The sequence below is a fragment of the Scomber scombrus genome, chromosome 6 (genome assembly GCF_963691925.1).
Source record: "Scomber scombrus chromosome 6, fScoSco1.1, whole genome shotgun sequence".
NCBI lineage: Eukaryota > Metazoa > Chordata > Actinopteri > Scombriformes > Scombridae > Scomber > Scomber scombrus.
In genome coordinates this window covers 32917426-32935443 of record NC_084975.1, presented here as the reverse complement: position 1 = coordinate 32935443, position 18018 = coordinate 32917426, and the positions used below count along the sequence as shown (strand labels likewise).

Genomic DNA, 18018 nt, shown 5'->3' with positions numbered 1-18018 from the left:
AAGCACTCCATCGTGTAAAACCCGCCTGATAAGACCAGGACAGAATTCTTTGTGAAATTACTGCAGAGCAGGTTTTAAGATACTGGAATCTCAGAGACAGATAATTCATAAATTATGTTCTGAAAAGAACATTCTGTTTCCATTTCATAAATCCCAATGGATACAACCTTATTTTAATACCTAAAACATGGAGACACTTCAGACTTGCATTCACTGACCTCTTTACAAAGCGATGGTTGACTAGTGACACTCATTAGATCAATACTGGTACCTCCTGAACAAACATGGCTGACAAAATAAAATGAAATTAAACAAACTACAATCATTAACAACCCTTGGGTCATTTCAACCCGAAAAAGGACTAGACAATTCCACAGTAACATGGACAGACTCCGTAATGGGTCTTATCTCCACAGAGGCTGAAATAAAGTTGAGACGTGCATTCCTTAGTGACTTCTCATTGGTGTAGCTCCTATTTCTAGAAAGTTTAAATTAATGTGTATTAAGTGGTCTAATTATCATGAAAACCAGATAGTGTGCCTCAGTATACGTTTCCCCAAAGAATGGTCAACTTTGATAACTGTGCGATATAAAATGACTGAATTAATAGAATCTCACTATGTGACTACACTGCCCTCTTTTGACTGTGTATGGCAAAGTCTTTTAATATTAAATATGAGTTGTTATATGCATTTATTTCTATTGTTACCTAACAGCTGCTTCAACCTTTTTATATATTATAGTATAAGATATTTATATTTGGTCATGTTGAATCATTGTGAAAGCAGAGCTCATGTTAAACTGTTTTCTGAATGTTTTTATACAATACAATGCTACATACAATGTTATGACCATAGTGATGTTTGAATTGTTTTGCACACACAACTTAAAATTGATTCCCCTAAGAATGAGAAGATAAACATCAGTCACCATTTTGGTTACACCACATTTCTTTTGAGAAAGGAATTACAAAGTCATTAGTACTTGTGGCGCAAAATGGCTTTCAACATGTCCCAAAACTCTAGAAGCTGATGATTTTCTCTAGGCTGCTTCCTTATTGCTGCAAAGATCCTCTTCGTCTTTTTCATCTTTTTCTTCTTTTTCTTCTTTTTCTTCTTTGACTTCTTTTTCTTCTTAATATTTAACTAAAACAAGTTTCAGTTTTCTTTTGCCCTTTATCGTTTTGTAGCATTACCTTACATGAGTCCCACATTTCCATTTATAAGTTAGTATTTTACCTTTTGAACGTTTTGCAGATCCTAACTCATGTCAGTGTAGCCAGATCAAATTTTATTGACTCAACCAATTTTATGACTCAACCATAAACCTCACTAGAAGCTAATAAAAGCCTGAACTCAATGCTGGACCACGTTGCTCTGAAACGCAGACACAACAACGCATTTGCTGTAACTTTTGCCACATCTAACAGCCTCAGAGAACCAGGACCTCCACTTTCTGCTAAGCCTCATTTACTCAGCGACCTGCTGCAACACAGTGTCATCTGGGAGCTTTGAAGAACAATCTTCCACTGCATAGACTTTAAGAAAGATCAGCTGAAATTTACTGGTGACTCAACAGTGCAACTCCTCACAGCTAAAGTAGGCCGTGCCAGCGAGCATAAACGTGTTATAACAACCTGGACCTTCCAAGACAATGATAACAACCCTCCACAAAGAAGGCATAATAAAACTGGTGTTTGATGAAAAGTGGATATACTAAGATTTTTTTTACCGGAAAAGACATTGAAGCTGAAGCAGTGGAACTGCAACATGGAAATGGTGGCACATACAGATGCAATGGCTAGTAGCTCACTAAAACTTGACTACATTCTTGTTTTAATTTGCTATTTTTGCACCTTTTATTATTGAAGCATGTGTGGAAAAGTGTGGAAATTGGATTAAGTGCAGCAGACCTTGAAACAATCACTGTTTCAGTGTTGTCTCGCAAACACCTATAGCCAGACCAGCAGGACCAAACATCACCTCAAGTTGTGTGATTGCCCCAGGAGGATAGGGAAAACAGCCAGGATCAGAGCAAAGCTGGCTCAGTTTATATCAAAGGATATTCCTCTACCCAGCCTAATTGTGATGAATGTCCAGCCACAAGAAAATAACATGGATGAAATAAGACTCAGACTAAGTTAGCAATGGGAAACAAGAGACTGTTGTGTCCACATCTTTACGGAGTCCTGGCTCCATCCCAACATCCTGGATCAAGCTGTGGCACTTGAAAGGCGCACTGTGTTCTGTGTCAACTCTGTTTTTACATTTATGATGCTTGATGCTCAAGCACAGTCAAATTGGATGGACAGATGTTGAGTTTTTAATTTTAAGATTGTGTACTCCAGATGCAAATTCAAAAATGCACAAAAATGTCGTTCTCCTGGGATCGAATGTGTTGATGATGTATTGATCACAAAGACAATAAATCCTTCCCCAACCAGAAAGCCTGAATGAATGGAAATGCAAGGGCTCTATCCAGCACCAAAAAAGCTAAATTTCTGTCAGGTGACAAGGAGGTATACAACACCACCAGCGAAAGACTGAAAGCTGGCATCAAGGAGGCAACGTGGAGACATCAGCAGGGACTGGAGAGAGACCGCAACATCAACAATATCAAAGATATGTGGCAGGCAATCCTGAACACCAGAGGCTATGAAAGCAGGAGCGCCCCCATAATGTGTGAGGCCATGTTGCCAGATGAGTTTAACTCATTCTATTGTTGCTTTGATATCCTCAACAAAGGGTCAGCTGTGAAGTCTACTCTGAGAGGACCCGCAGTAATAAGCAGTAATATGGAGTTGGTCCCCCATTTGCATCTATAACAGCTTCCACTCTTCTGAGACGTCTTTCCACAAGATTGTTGGAATGTGTCTGGGAATTTTTGTCCATTCATCCATATGTGAGGTCAGGTAGTGATGTTGAACAAAAAGGCCTGGCTCACAATCTCCATTCTAGTTCATCCTTAAGGTGTTCAATGTGGTTGAGGTCAGGTGTTCTTCCACACCAATCGCACCCAACCATGTCTTAATGACCTTGCTTTGTGCACTGGGTCACAGTCATGGTGGAACAGGAAAGGGCCTTCCCCAAACTGTTCACAAAGTTGCCGCAGAATTGTCAAAAATATCTTGTTGTGCTGAAGCAATAAGATTTCCCCTCACTGGAATTAAAACTAAAAAACAGCCCCATACCATTATCCCTCCTCCACCAAACTTAACAGTTGGCACAATGCAGTCAGGCAGGTAACGTTCTTCTGGTATTTGACGAACCTAGACTCGTCCATCAGACTTACAGACAGAGAAGCTTGATTTGTCACTCCACAAAACACGTTTCCACTGCTCTAGAGTCCAGTGGCAGCATGTTTTACATCACTCCATCTAACGTTTGGCATTGTGCTTGGTGACGTAAGGCTTGCATGCTTGGCCATGGAAACCCATTCCATGAAGCTCCCGGCGCACAGTTTTTGTGCTGATGTTAATGCCAGAAGAAGTTTGGAACTAGTCAACAGAGCGTTGGCAATATTAACACACTATGCGTCTCTGCACTTGTTGACCCTGCTCTGTGACTTTACTTGGTCTGCCACTTTGTGGCTGAGTTGCTTTGTTCCTAAATGCTTCCACTTTTCAATAATACCACTTCAGTCAGGAACACTCTCATCATAGATTAAACCATTTATTGCAACAAATGGAATACAGTTCAACTTGGCGCTGGAAGCTCCACTCTAAGATGCTCCCTGGATTAGCCAGCAGAATGCTGAGCCAAAACAGGGAACGCGATACAAAAACCCGCAGAGCGGACCGAAAGAAGAAGTTAATTGCAGATTGACCCTAAAGCCATGATGGGACCCTGAACCAGAAAGGTGGAGGCTGGGGTGGTGGAGGCAAGCTTTGCCAGCAGCAGTGTGAGCAATGGTGAAAGGATATTAGTGTAGGTGGGAGTCATATTTAAATGGTCCGCCTAGAGGTGTGAGTGGCTGTGATTGATGTGTGACTGATAAGGTGTGCTGAGTCACTCAGTGGCTGTCAGCTGATTACAGCTGGGGCATATGACTTCCGTGTCCTGCATGAGCTAACGCGTTGTTTCATTTACCCAATACTTTTTTCCAATCTGAAGAGCTCCATGAATTCAAGCATGGTACTGTCTCAGGATGCCACCTTTGCAATAAGTCAGTTTGTGAAATTTCTTCCCTGCTAGATATTCCACAGTCAACATATAGTTTATCTTAGCATGGCACTGAACCCAGAACGAAAGAAATGCAAAGACAAATAAAAATATAAGGAGGACAGGCAGGAATAAAACATGTTGGATATATTTGTAAAATTACACATTTGTACATATATAGTGCAAAGATAGCTATAATATCTGTTGTAGCCTATTTGTAATCAGAGCATGCTGGAGCCTCTCTACATATCCTGCTTTGTGTTTACTGGTGTGTGATGGGGTGATGTGCAGAGAGAAGGAAGCACTGGACTCAGGAGTTATGGATTGTGGTTGAGACCTGGCAGCACTTTATTGGCTTAAAATGACAGCTTTCATCTCTGTTGCTGGTCAACTATAATAATAATAATAATAATAATAATATCTTTATTTTTTATAGCACCTTTCACGAAACCCAAGGTCGCTTCACAATAACAAAAAAACACAGACAGCAACAGTACAGTACAGACAAAAACAACTACACTGACTGCTAGCTCTATAACCTTACAAAGCAGTGAAAGCCATCTTTTTTTCTCAGAAAAAACACTGAAAATAACAAATTACTGCATGTTTGCATTAAATAAGGCAATCTTAACATATGATTTAGTATTTATAACTGTAAACGATGTAACAAGACAGATAGCTGACAATAACCGAAAAGCTCATTTTTCATCCTGCACTATTTCCATTGAATCAGTGGATCATTTTAATACAGCAATAGTAGCATTAACATTTCTTCCTGCATCATGGCTGCAAACCATGCTGCATACTACATAGCCCTTCAGTTTTCATTGTGGCTTTGCTGTTGATTGGAGCTCACTAAACTAAACAATGCAAAAGCCACATGCAAATTAATTTTGCTGCTGCAGCAAGTTCACAGGTTCCGTCAGTTCCATTGAAACTAAGTGATATATCACTGTTGTCCTCTGTGACTTCCTACACACTCATTCCAAACATGCTAGCACTAATGTTTTCCCACTCCAGAAATAGGCATGGCAATGATTTTGGTTCCCAGTGACTTGAGAAATCCCCTTGGAATTACCACTTAAACTTAACTTGATGCAGATCATAACTAAAGTGAATATAGTATGAGCACTGATGTTTCAGGCCAGCTGGATTGAGATCGGTGAATGGAACAGTGCTGAGGAGGGGCAAAAGAGACACTACTGTATGACAGTTGTTTTTGAGGTGTACTGAAGTAGTGAAGTGAGTAGAATGTCAAGACTTGTGAAACTGAAACATGAGCATAACTATGATGGAAAACCTATGTGGGCACATGGATAATCTACGAATGAAACACAAAGTTTTGGTCAAAGTGAATTTAAGACTGCTGAGGCATAATGGGCCTCATTCACAAACAGTGTGTATGCACAAATCTGTGCTTAAACTCAATATGTTCTTACTAAATTTGTTTGTACTCTGTAAACAGCCTCAGACTATTCGTATGCACAAATGATGACAGGGCTGCAGTACTGATGATGGCAAGTTAAAATACCTTATTATAAAATGTATATGGAATAAATTGTAGGTTTATCTTAATTTTTCTGAAGCCAACACACACACGCACGCACGCACGCACGCACGCACGCACACACACACACACACACACACTTCATGACATCCAATACCCGTTTCAATGTTTCATTAATGTATTCAATTGCATTATCAGTACCTACAAATTATATTCTTCTCTAATTAATTGCTGTGCTGTGTTCATTTAAATAAAGTTTTGTTCTGACTGAATTACACTCGTTAATTACAAAAGACACAAGAAATTGCAAATATCATCAATGTCATCACTTTCTCTCTCATTCCTTGAATAAATTAGTCTTCATCATAACTGTCCAATAATTGCTGCCAGTCTCTCATCCTGGGCTGTCAGATCTGGTGTTCCTTGTACTCCTGTTTGCCCTTTTTCTGGTCTGTGTTTCGTGGTTTCGTGTTGTGGCATCAACTTTGATGTCAAACCTTTTTTTTGTTTTACTTATGCCAACGTCTGAACCTCAAGGGACACAGTATTCACTGCCTCAGTTATTGAGGCCCAGGCTTCGTCTTTTTTGTTGTTGTTGTTGTTTTTAACATTGTCCAGAGGACACGCTACAGAAAAGTGTCCACCTCTGACACATTTATTTCAGTTTCTGCTATTGTTAAATTCTTCTGATTTGTACCTTTTGGGTCATCTATTATAACTCAACTTCTTTCAACTTCTCTGTTCAGCACAGAGCTCTCTTCATGATACACCAAACAGATGTCCTTATATAGAGAAATTGAGGCGTGGCGGTATGCTGATTGCAGATAGAGGGAACGTGCCTGTCAGTTTAGAATGATTTTGATTCACAAACATACACACAGTGGTGAGAACAAAATCGGCTGGGTACTGCCGGTACTCATGTGTCATGAATCCGGCAGTGATTTTGTACAAGCACTTATTTTTTGCGGAGAGTAAAAACATTTCTGCACACATATTAGTGAATGAGGCCCAATGTGATTACAGTGTGCCTGCTTTGACATTTATTTTTATGGCTCTATAGATAGACTTTAACAGCTCTATCTATAGATAGAAAGGATGGTAATTCTACATGATTGGAAGCACATCACCTTATGCTGTACTATTCAGTTACACCTATAAGCATCTAACTGTAGCTGTGAGTATACTGCCAACTGTGAGGCGCTAAGACAGCGAAGATTCAAGTGAATGGGAAGGTGTGTCCAAACTTTTGATGGCTACAGTATGTATGTATGTTGCTATAAAACTTTAACATTAAATGACAATAAAAAAGATGGACAGTGTATCTCACTGTGTGAACATTCAAAAAAAGGGAAAAGGGAGTAGCTCTCAATTGATCTGGCAATGATTGATAACTTGTATTGCGCTTATATCTAGCCATTATCTTTACTCAAGTCTGTCAAGATCCAAGATTATAGAAGGTGATTGGATGATCCATCTATCACCGTCTTCCATTGCGAGGCAGCTGGATTTGGAGATTGCAGGATCACATGAAAGTCCTCATGAGAAACCTCTGAATCTCCAATAGTACAGATAATATGTCATAACTTGAAGCCTGATAAGATGGGTTCTTGCGTGATCTTGTGAAGTTGTGATCTTAGAAATCCAGCGGCCTCACAAGGTAAAGTTTGTGTGGAGTGTTCATGTGTAGTGCTACAGTAAAATTTACATTATAGTCATTTGGCAGAGACGCTTTTCCAAAGCAATTTACAATAAATTAATTGAAGGCCATAGGAGATTTGTTAGTTTTAATGCAGACAGTTGACAAATTTAGTGGATGGATTCATAATTTCGCATCAGGTAAAGAGCCTGGGTGTCATCCTGGACAGCACATTATCTTTCGAAGCCCACATCAATAACGTTACTCGGACTGCATACTTCCATCTACGGAACATCAACCGTCTCCGTCCCTCACTTTCACTAACCTGCACCGCTATCCTGGTAAACACCCTGATCACATCCCGTCTGGACTACTGTAACTCTCTCCTCTTTGGTCTTCCGCGGAAATCTCTTCACAAACTCCAGCTGGTACAGAACGCAGCAGCCCGTATCATAACCAGAACCCCCTCTATTGAACACATCACTCCTACCCTGCAGCAACTTCATTGGCTCCCTATCAAATCCTGCATTGACTTTAAGATTCTACTCCTCACTTACAAGATCCTTCACAACCTGGCACCATCATATCTCTCTGAACTGATTCACATCTACACACCCTCCCGAACTCTCCGATCCTCCTCCGCCAACCAGCTCTTTGCCCCATCTGCCAACTTAACTACCATCATGGGGTCAAGAGCTTTCAGCCGATCTGCCCCCCGCCTTTGGAACTCTCTCCCACCAGACATTTGCACTTCGGACTCTGTTTCCACCTTTAAATCCCGCCTGAAAACGCACTTATTCAGAGTGGCATACTCTGTCTCACACTAACTATGCAATCATGTTCTTGCTTATTTGTTGCACTGATGCACTTTATAGTCACATTCATATTTATTTCTTTATCTTTGCACTAAAATGTACCTGATTTTTATTGTTTGATGTACTGTTGTCGTGTTTTTGTGCCTTGTAAGGTGTCCTTGAGTGCTTTGAAAGGCGCCTTTAAAGAAAATGCATTATTATTATTATTATAACAGTCCTTTGAAACATGACAGAATGGTTGGGTCATGTTGTTTTGGAGTTGTCGCTTGTCAGCTGTACTTCACCTTTGAAGACTGCATCATATTCTGACTTAACAAGCAACAATATATCTATATGATAACACTATTTAAAGAAAGTATACTGTACTGATAATGTGCTTTTTAGGAGCACAGGTATTATCTGAGTAAAATCTGTTTACATCTGCACTCATCCCCCTGCACAGAGACCATTCAGAGTTCTCTGCTGCTGCGCCACACATCACAATTTTGCCATCATTATAGCCAAGCTGTGGGTCTGGATGGGTTTTGTAGATGTCATGATGATATTAGATCCAGTGTTTTCCTACAGATTACTGTTCAGGAGCGGTGTGCTCTGGTCAATATGATTGGTTTGGTCCAGAGGCTTAGCTGTGATAAAGATTCTTATAACTCATTCATATTGCTGATACATATGGATGATCCATACAGCCTTTTAATTAACCACACCTACTCAGCTTGTTACCGCCTGCTTTGCTGTTACCATTGCTCTGTGTCAACAAGTGCTGGCACTATTAATAACATTTTATGCTACGGATGTCAAACTAGTGGTCTAAATAGCAGTTGGTCATTGAGTGCCATTTATGAATTTATAAGTATCTATGAGGAAAAACGTAGAATATAGATAGAAGATAGAAGCCCTTTATCCTTTATAAACAAGTATAACATGACTAAGATTGTTTTGTCCTCATCATAAACAAAATGCTCATTCCCTCAGGGTAACTGATTTGGGTATTCCATGGTCAGTCCAACTGGATTGCAAAGTGCAAGGAAATAAAGTAAGTTGGTCCTCACATAATGAAGAGCACTGAGTGCACATAGTTAATTAAGCTGTTATCACAAAAAAACAGTTTATTGAAAAATACAGAAAATAAAGATTTTATTAGTATAACCTTCACTTTATGTAATGTGTTAGGAAGACTAGGCTAGGTCAGGAGTTTGCATTTATATCTGCTAATAGAAAAGGCGATAAAGCTGTAGCCACCTATCTGGATAAAAGCTGGTAGTATATTGATAGCTGTGTTGCTGTATTTGATAGAGTAATAGTACTGACCTCTATTTTGTAAGCAACAAGTTTTAAACTCTGGGTACTGCACAGGCATGTAGTTCTTTTTCCTGTGGGTGAATCACAAGCATTAATTTCAGCAACAAAAATGCAACTGTTGTCAGAATATGACTTCATAATGATGGTGTTTGTCAGTTGATACATCTGTCCAACACTTGGTCAGGAGTGAGATATCTCACTACTGGCCAAATTGCCATAATATTTGTGTATAACTATATGTATTCAAGAACAAGACCATGTCTCGCTCCCCAATTCAATCATCTGTGCCTACCTAAATAGATGTGTGTCATCCCTTTCCCTCCCATTTGTCTCAGTTTTTATGACCCTACCCCCAGAACCCCAATCTTTTCCTCTCTCTATCTTCTCTTTATAGGAAACACAGGGTAATGATGAAGCCGGAAGTCATCGAGACATTCACTCATCCTGAGTCTCAATCTCTAGGTTCTTCAACATTCCAGATGCATCACGACCCCCTACATTCCTCTCCTGACTCCCATTCATCCCACTGTATATGGCCCCAATCCAACCTTCAGCTACTGTTCATTCTCTCACAATTGAACCGCTTTTCAGTCTCCTGGCCCCAAATCATCCCACCGTACATTACCCCCATCCAGCCTTTCCTGAATACTCTCGTCAAACCAAATAAACTATTTTTACACTGTACAAGTGGCGTGGTCTTTGTTTGTGAACTATGTACATAAAAAAACAACTGTTAGCTGGGAAGTCTTTCCTTCAGTTAACACTTTTTTTCGCCAACTATAGACCTATATCTATCCTGATAAGCAGCCCTTTCGTTATGTTCCTGGCATCTTCTGAAGTCTCCTCCAGAGTGGATGTGCCCAGCATACCACCCAACCGTCACCCTCAACATGTAGGTGCAGTTGTTCAACTTTTAACTCCTTAGGATGGCTTAGCTTCACAACAGTTCTGATGTTTTTCAGTTAAGCCAATAAAGGGAATCACATTCCTGCCCTGAAAGCTCATTTGGGATTTGAACGCTGGACCTCTTGCACCCAAAGCGAGAATAATACCCCTAGACCAACGAGGCACAGCATGCATAAGTCCTGCTATTGGAGCTGACAGAGTTTGGCCCGGTGTAGCTTTTTTTTTTTCAGCAACCACCGTTGGATCCATCAATCTTACCACTTCATTTTTTAGTTCAGGATGCACTAACCTTTACTTAAGTTTCATTCATACTGGGCACACTGGACAAACCTCCAAAATTAATGTTTCAAACTAGCAAAATTAATGGACACGCGGGAGGCACACAACTACTATTGGGGCTCATCTGGAATTTGAACCCGGGACCTTTGGCACCCTAAGCGAGAATCATACACCTGGACCAATGAACCACAAAAAACATGACTCCTGGGATTTCCCCGTCCAGTGAATGCTTTTCCCGTCTGTGATATAAAATTCTTAGAATGATTCAAAAGGTCTAAAAAAGGATTGTAGGATATGACATGTTGGCACGTCTAAGGCCAAGTGTTTAATCCAGTTCTGAATGGCCACACAAAAACACAGCACAAAAGCCTTCCACCAAAATAAACATGAAAAAATATGTTCTTTTTTTCTGTACTCTTTTGGCCAAATTCCTGATTTAACAGGGAATCAGAAAACTTCCATACACTCAATACATCACTCAAAAATCTAGCAAGTGTGCTTCACATGGACAGACTTTGATATACGCTTATCAACAAGCAGTATATATTTATGAGATTTGGCAACCCCTTCTTGACAGATGTGAGGCACCATGCAAGACCTGAGACAGTTTTAGCTGCTGCATTGTGATTAACTAGACATGCAGGAGAAAAATGTTCCCATGTATCCACATGGCATGTTTTTGTAATTTGTTTATTAAGACCTTAAAGGTATCTAGATAAGAATATTTAGCATAATATTTATGTCAACCATCTTTAATTGATGTACAAACGAGTGGCAAAAAACTCACAACTTTCACAACTCCTGAACCCGATAACACACAAACACATATGAACCCAACCCCATGTAATTTTGACACCAGGAATCAAATGGAAAAGTCATTGACATGGTGCAACCACTCTTTATTGGTGAAAAACAGGCGAATAAAAAAATGTAGACTCATAACACTGTGAATTTTGCTATCTTGTTTTGCAGTGGTTTCCTGCAAGCGAAAATTAAACCATTTTATTCTCTTATTTCAATTGGCAAAGTTATTAAGCGGATGGCAATCACTCTGACATAGATAATGATCAGTGAAATGGGGTTTTGAAAACTTGCATTCAATTAGCCTAGGTAGTATTATCATGTCAGAATTATTGCCATCCATTTAACAACTTTGCCATTGATATACTTTTATTCAGATTTTGCAGGGAACTATTGTGAACCATTAACCACTAGGGGTGCGTATGCGAGTGCTAACCCTTGGCATCTGGTTTTTTTGTTTGTTTTGGTGTCACCATTTGTATAACAAAGTCAGTACCTGGCAATCATGTTAGGGAATATGCTTGTCATGTTTGTAGTTGTGATCTAGGCTTTGGTGATCCTTTGGGATTGTTTCTTTTCAACAGCACTACTTTCCCTGTTAGTTTGGGCAAATCACAGTCATTGTGGAATACTTGCCTGGCCCAGATTATGCATTAGCGGTTGAGCGCATTTTTTCGAAGTTTCAACAAAGCACAATGCTGTTGATGATCCAATCCTCTTATTGGGTGATTTTAACAAATGTGTGATTTCCACAAGATCACACAAGAATCCATTTTATCAGGCTTCAAGTGTAATTTGTGTCAGAACCACACAGGGTTTTAACCAATCAGCGTCAATCAGTATTGACGTGATAGAAAGATGGTAGTATATGTAAAGTATATATTGAAAGAGCCTGCCCTTTTCCAAACAGTTTTCCATGGACGACTTCTCAGATGGCTTTATGTAACAAACCATCTGGTGTAACAAATTTGCATTATGTGACCTGTCGAACATAGTTAAATAAGGCTCTTGACCACTGATTTGGAAATGCTGAGAGCGTTTATGTGCTCAGATGCCGCCTACCACTAGGCCTGTCTGATCATAATGCCATCCACCTCTTGCCAAAGTACTGTCAGAAACTAAACAGGGAGAAACCTGTTGTTAAAACCACACCGGCCTTGACAAATGACTCAGTTGAAGAGCTGAGAATCATCTATCCCCAATAACAAACCATGGGTCAGCAAAGAGCGAAAATACCATTTAAATCAAAAGAAAATAGTTTTCCTAGTGGGAGATTAAAAAAAGCGAAACACTTGGAGAAGGAAATAAGATGCATGGTAAGGAAGACAAAAATGGACTACAAAGACAAGGTTGACGAGATGGGAAGGAAAAAGCCACTTAATGTGATGACCCTGTTATCCTTTCAAATGATGTGAACATATTTTATTCCAGATTTGATAAACATGACTTAATGTGATTGTCTATGTAGGAATGGCACATGCCCTTGTGATATAAAGGAAAAGGTAATTTTGATCATCCATCAAATCAACAGTTGTAAAGCCATATGAGCTAAAGGGAAGGGTCTTGAAAGAATGTGATATCCAACTGGGACCCATCTTTACCCAGCTATTCTAGATGTTCCACAACACTTCTTTTGGCTCCCAGGCCTGGAAATGGCAACCTTTGTCCCGGTGCCTTCAACAGCACGCACAAAATTGCTTAATGATTTTAGACCCATCTGCCTCATACCCAAATTAAGCAATTCATGGTGCATCTAATGAGCAAGACTTATATCATAAAGAGCTAAGTCCATGGACACCATGTAGTTTGCCTACTGAGTCAGTGGAGGTGTGGCGGATGCTACTCTCACTCTCCTGGACAAAGGAAATGGTCATCTACATAACGTCACCTCGTATATCTGTGCTCTTTTTATGGCTTTCTCCTCTGCTTTTAATATGGTCTAGCAACATTTGTGGCCTGAAAGTCAGCAGCAACCTCAGCGAGTGTTTATTATTGACACCTTCTCCGACAGCCTTGTCCTGAACACCGGCACAATCCTTTCTCTCACCATCTCATATACAAATGAAGTAAAATACAACAGTATTGTCGTCATTGTCATAATCATTGTCATAATCATTGTCTTCTGGTATGGGAACCTCTCAGTCAGACTATATCTGACTGCGGGGAAGCTGACCCAGGTAGTTAACCAGGCCAGCGAAATAATTAGAAATAAAGCATTTTCACCTCAGAACCTGGTCCATAACCAACAATGCAACCCTGGTCTATAATGATCATCATTCCAGCTGTTGCCATCCTGCATGAGACTCAATGTCCCACTAAGCAGGAAAAATTGACACAAGAAGTAATTTATGCCTTCTGCTGTCGCCATTCTAAATACAGACAAAATAAAATAACACCCACCATCACCATCGGCTCTTTACTCTCTGTTTTACACCATGTTGCCAGAATACCAAAGCAAATTTCCATTTCATGTAATGTAATGGAGAAGAAAGACTAGGTCAGTAATCAAAATTGCCTTTTGTAAATTGCCACACAGACATTTCAGCCAAGACATCCTTCTTCAGTGCGTGTACTGGCAACTTCAAAATCAGTAGACACAGGTGGAGTTAATTACAGATGTTCACACCTGGTACCACGGGTGTATCCTAGCAGAGGGAGCCGCAATCATATGATGTAGGTTACAGACATTAAACATTTTTTTTAAATTAAAAAACAAAAGATAAAAATAAACAAAAAACACAAATTGCATTCACTCCATAAGAAACAAACAAATGAATTCTGCTCAGCCAGCCGATTGAGGATGAGAGTATGTAGGTATTCAATATGCCTGTTTCTGAAGAAGAATTGTTTCCACCTCTCTGTGGTTTAGTTGCTGTCTCAATAACCATATAATGTAGTTTACTCAAGCTGTGGTTTGACTGATTTCATCATGATTCTCAATAGAACACTTCTGCTTACAGATCTTGGTTTTTAACTCCTGCTTTGTTTTACTAACATATAAATGACACAGACATTTTAACAGGTAAACAATGTATTTGGTGTAATATGTAATTCTGCCCCAACCTTAATGTCAACATCAGACTTCAGACAGGTGAACTGATTACCCTTGATCATAGAAAAACAGTGTACACAATTATGACAAGGAACATTTCCATTCGGGAGTTGAAGTTTTATCCTGGACCACAGTGGCTCACCTTTGTCTGCATGGCATATGACAATTGTCTTCAACTGTGCTAGAGCTCTTCTCTCTAACTCTAAGAGGTCATTTACTTCCATTACTATTTCAAGGATCCAGCATCCACTTTTTGTGTTATTATTGTGAGTTGAGCACGTTATCTTATTTTTCATGTAAAATAATGGACAATAAAGTTTTCTTATCTTAAACAAAATAGCAAAGGTTATATTGTTATGAGCCTAAAATGTCTTATTTCATGTCAATAACATTTCCATATCATTCCCAGTGTCAAGATTATATGAAAAAGTGGGTTGATTAGTCTTTGTATGTTGTCATTGCAATTCAAGATGTCCCCCAAACAAACCCATGGGCCATTAGTTGACTTTGGCAAAATGAACAATTCTTAACTAGACACCATTAGGGTCCTAAAAAACATGGGAAGAGAATTCACCTTCTTGACTAAACAGGACCTCTTTGCTGTCAGTGTTACATGAGAGCAGCTATGACTGCAGGTCTAACGACACAGCGCTGTGTCTTGCTGTGATGGTGCCTTATTACCCTTTGGTCTTTTGGCTCCTTTTTCACGGGGGGCCACTGGTGGGAGGTCTCTGCTTTGAAATTGAGAAGATCATTAACATTTTTAAGATTTTTGGTTGCAATATCAGTATTTAAACAATTTAAAATGAAAATACAGTAAGTATAATGCAACATAATAGTTGATGAAGTTAAGCCTGTCATCTCAGGCTTTTCATCTCAAACTTGTATTCAGATAACTTCATCTCCCTTTGGGCTTCTGCTGCCTCCAACCCAAAGCAGCGCACTTCTGAGAAAATGTTTCCATTAGCTACAGAACAACAGATCATTTTATTACAAGATCTTTCAGGCTAATGTATGGTTCACTAATTTGGTTAAATCTAAGGTCGTTTTCAGACCTATAGTTTGATTGTTTGGTCCGCAGCAGGCAATAAATTGTTACAATGTAGCGTGCAGAGGTAAAGTTTAGGTTCACATATGCATATTTCTATACGAACCAAAATAAGTAATAGTTGAGCTGACTACTTCTCATAGGTCACGTTGGTGCTTATCTCCTTCATTTTCCTCTATTGTTAACAACCTGCACAGAAAAAAATCACTGGACACAGTCTAGTTTTGCTGCAAGCCAAATTTCAGACAGAATATATATAAATATATAATATAAATATTATGACTGTCAGCGTTAACGAGTTAATCGCAATGTAAGGGCCGTGCATAATCTGTTATTTTATGTACTTTTTATTCGCATTAATCGCTCTTCACTGACTCACTCACTGTCACACATTGCTGTGATAATGGACCTCTGTAAACTGTGCACAGTGCACAGCTATTTTCATTTCAATCAGGAGAGACAAGTAAATAGAAAGATATTTATTGTAAATATGTAATGAACAAAATCTTAGTAATGACAAAGTCTTGGGCGTTTGAACTCCATGAGGAATCATCTCTGAACGGCTGCATATATATGTAGATCCCCCATGAAGTCCAGACACTGGTGATGGTGATTGCTGATGAGACTGAAGAGAAGATGGCAGATGGGAATAGACTGCAGATCCTGTAGAGAATGGCGGAGATGGGGAGGTGGTGGGGCGCAGGAACAGCTGTATGACAGGACTGAAGCAAAGGGAGAGAGGCACATTTAAACGGACCGCTACAGGATGATAGGCTCAGGCTGAAGTGTGGCGATTTGCTATTGGTTGCTGAGATTGGCAGGTGACTAGCAACAATTGGAATAACGCCCTAGACATAGAAATCTAGGTAATAGATGAGCATGCTTGAAGGAGGCAGAAGTTACCAGTTATGCCTGTATGTTTTAGAGTCTTCTGACTGAACTTTCGCTGAGCTTCATATGTCAGGAGTCTCACTGCTGCTGTCATATTACTGCACTGTCTGCACACATTGTCAGACTTTCTTTGTTGGAGGATTTAGATATGAACAGCCGCCCAGGGCGTCACACACACCAAAAGAAAAAAAAAGATTGGTTTTATATCACTCATTTGCACGTTGTGTCTTCTTTTTATCAATCAATCAATCAATCAATCAATCAATCAATCAATCAATCAATCAATCAATCAATCAATCAATCAATCAATCAATCAATCTTTATTTATATAGCGCCAAATCACAACAAAAGTCATCTCACTTTATACATGGAGCAGGTTTAAACCGTACTCTTCAGTCTTTATAAAGTCACTGATGTTGAAACAAGTAACAACTCTGTTTTGACAATGTAAGGAGTAGAAAGTGCAGATATTTGTGTTCAGATGTAGGGAGGAAAATTAGAAAAGTCGTCAGAAAAATACCTGATACCTGGAAAATGAAAATCTACTTAGTACAGTAACATACAGTTACTTCCCACCTCTGCTCATTTTTGGCAAATATTACTGTTTGAAATAAATAGTTTGGAAAATAATCGGATGATGTAATTTCCTCAATTGAGTGCCTGCATACCCATAATTCATTACAAGTAGATCGATTGTTTCAGGTTGCTTTCTCACCATCGGAACCAAACCAGAGTTCAGCAGTTGGTGCGGATTGAGACCACCTCTTTTTGGTGGTCTTAGACCTTAGTTAATTTGGTGCGGACCTTAGTCTGATTGTTGCATTCTGACTGATGCAAACAAACCGAAACAAGGGGTCAAAAGAGCTACGGTTGATTAAAACGCACTAAATGCTGTTGGTGTGAAAACACCCTAAGTCTAGTTTGATATAGAAAGCAAGTAACAACATCTTTTGAGAATTCATGCCATAGGCCAAATTTTAAAATTAATAAAAATTAGAAAGGAAATAGAAAAAAATGTCAGTCTAGTCAGACACCAAAAGGGCAGTTGCTTGAGCACCACCTGGGGACTATCTGTGTTCTAATAGTTTTGGGGGTGTCAGCCTGCAGAGCTTCAACTACAGAAAAAGACTGCATGCACAGTATGTTTTAATGGTATCATCTTTGACTCTACCACACAAGTGGATATGACACTTTCTCAGTATGAACACTTCAAACTGGTGTTTGGCTAGTTTATATTCTCATCCTTCAAAGATATTTCTTTCAGTGGATTTGTTTTTGAATTTGTGCTTGGTTTGACGCAGCAGATAATGTTGATGAAGATATGGTAGAAACATAATCGTAGCAACCGACATTTATATAAATGAATGTCTCCTTGTAGTAGTGAGCAGTAACAGTGTGATAATGGTGTCAAAAATTGAAGGAGTGCCCCAAGATAATCAGAGATGTTGTTACTACTGTGTTTAGCAACGGTCTCTCATTACAGTAACTCAGAACAACTCTGCACTTGTCTCTATTAAACAGGCAGATTGTTGGCCACCTATACAGGCTGTCTGCATGCAACACATTTAGCTATTTATATCAGGCAGATAGTTATCCACTGGAAGATGTCTCTTCATACAACACA

General features: G+C 39.4%; 1 protein-coding gene across 1 annotated transcript in view; it reads left to right on the top strand.

Annotated features, from left to right (window-relative positions):
* LOC133982538 (cytosolic carboxypeptidase 4) overlaps positions 1-18018 on the top strand; it is a 156201-nt gene that overhangs the window by 16683 nt on the left and 121500 nt on the right. The gene's annotated exons all lie outside the window — the stretch shown is intronic.